General features: G+C 42.0%; 1 pseudogene; it reads left to right on the forward strand.

Annotated features, from left to right (window-relative positions):
• The first annotated feature begins 707 nt into the window (after window positions 1-707).
• Window positions 708-1160, forward strand: LOC100592464 (annotated as a pseudogene).
• Window positions 1161-2395: the final 1235 nt, after the last annotated feature.

The following is a 2395-nucleotide window of genomic DNA, read 5'->3' on the forward strand; positions in this document are numbered from 1 at the left end:
ATATAAAGGTTAAAACATATATATGTAAATTTTTTGGCCCCGCAAATTTGGGCGTGAGAGTCAGAACTTACTTTTGAAAACCAGGTACATGGCTGGAGGTGAAGAGGGACTCTCAGGTACGGAACCTAAAAAATTTCTGTGGTGTTTATTTTTTAAATTAATAAGCATGCACTCAGGATGCAATAAAAATAACAGCAAAAGAAAAATATACGCAAAATATACAGTACATTTCGGCATAAAACTAGTTTATTTGTGGAAGTGAATAAATGTTACTGATGGAGCCAGGTGCAGTGGCTACACCTGTTATCTCAGCACTTTGGGAGGCTGAGGCGAGCAAATCACTTGAGCTCAGGAGTTTGAGACCAGCCTGGCCAATATGGTGAAACCCCACCTCTACTAAAAATAGGAAAATTAGCCAGGCGTGGTGGTGCAGTGCCTGTAATTCCAGCTACTGGGGAGGCTGAGGCACAAGAATGGCTTAAACCTGGGAGGCGGAGGTTGCAGTGAGCCGAAATCGCACCACTGCACTCCAGCCTGGGTGTAAGAGCGAGACTCCATCTCAAAAATAGTAAAAATAATAATAAATATTACTGATAGGACACACATTTTGAAAGAGGAAAAAACACACTGGTATTGAAGGCTATAAAAGACTAGCTTATTTTTTTAGGGCTTAATTATCCTACGGGAAAATCTATGTCCACGTATAAATGTGCCCACCGTGTCCATGGAGAGAGGCTGAGGTGGCGCAGCTCCAGCCCAAGGCATTGGGATGCAGCGACGGCAAAGATGTCGCTTCCTTAGTCCGGGCAACTGTCCGGGTTTTCAGCAAAAGGAAGCTGCAGCCCACCCGGGCACTCTCACCCTCACACCTTCAGCACTAAACAAGATAAAACAATTTCTTAAAGATAAGCCTGAGCTTGTAGGTGTAAAAGTTGGTGTCCGAATCAGGGGTTGTAATGGCCTTTCTTATACTCTAGAATATACAAAGACAAAAGGAGATTCTGATGAAGTTATATAAGATGGAGTCAGAGCATTCACCAAAAAGAAAGCACAGCTAACACTTTTAGGAACAGAAATGGACTATGTTGAAGACAAATTATCCATTGAGTTATGTTCAATAACCCAACATGAAAGGAACCTGTGGCTGTGGAGAAAGTTAATATTTGACATCTCAGGATTCTTCTGGCCATAGGCTCCAGGAAAGCTGGTGGAAAGCTTGGGGCTCACTGAAGAAACCATGTGACTGTCACGTGCTTAACTTGTGGCTGCCTTGTAAGGAAAATAAAGTGATGCATTTTGAAAATGAAGCCAGTAAGTTAGATTCCAGAAGAAATGATATTTATATTCTCTGTAGGGGACAGAAAGTGAGAAGACATCACTCTCTTTGAATCATTTAACCCTCTTGCATCATTTGTTTTAGAAGCAGTTTCATCAAAGTTGCCTTCCTGGGCACCTGTTTATCCATTTCCTGAGCCATGTGCACTCATTAGATCTCTACTGAACGGCTTGAACATGCATCCCCTTCAGCATTTCTCCCATCCAGATTGGCGACTCCTAAAATCAGAGACAGGACATCCTGACTGCTGGTAGTAACATGGTGGTACATTGTTTTTCCACCCAACTTAACATAGCCTTTTTACATTTTTATCAAAAATTCACTGTCAGATGTCTTGTTGTGGACCCTTTAATAGTACCAGGCAAGGATTTGCTTGAATTGTAGTACAGATTAGTGCTGAGTGATGGTATCAAAAGGTGAGAAAGACTTCATCCACCTGTTTTTTAATCTGTTTCTTTTGCCACCCTATATGTCTGCTCAGAGATGAGATCTCAAGCTGATTTTGATTCTTTCCATTGAGGGGTCTTTTAAAAGCTATCTAGCCCACCTCCCTCAGTTCTCTGTGTAGGGAAGCAAAACCCCAGGGAAGCCAAAGGGCTCCTGTCCACACCCCCTCCACAGGCGGAGAGCAGGGGCTTTACCCCCATCTCCCTTTCTTTGTAGGTGACATACATGCTCTGCCCTCTGAGTCAGTCAGTGAAGGCAAATATTCTGACTTCTTTATCTGGTCAACATTTTGATAGAATTTCTTTTTAATTTGATGGAGGTCATATTATTTTTGAGTGGGAAGAATACTTTAAAATTCTTTTATGTGAATTACCATCTTGTTACCTTAACGTTTGAAACAATGGTTTGTAGAAGAGAAAATATTGTAGCAACCCAGAATCATGCTGTTGGGATGTGGTCCTAATTGCAAAGGAGGACATGGGGAGCTTTTCTTAAAATTCCCAGTATGCAAATACTTCCTGGTTACTCAGTCCAGTTGCTAAAGTTCTTTTTTTTTTTTTGAGACAGAGTTTTGCTCTGTCGCCCAGGCTGGAGTGCAGTGGCGCGATCTCG

Source organism: Nomascus leucogenys, chromosome 14, assembly GCF_006542625.1.
Source record: "Nomascus leucogenys isolate Asia chromosome 14, Asia_NLE_v1, whole genome shotgun sequence".
Taxonomy (NCBI): Eukaryota; Metazoa; Chordata; class Mammalia; order Primates; family Hylobatidae; genus Nomascus; species Nomascus leucogenys.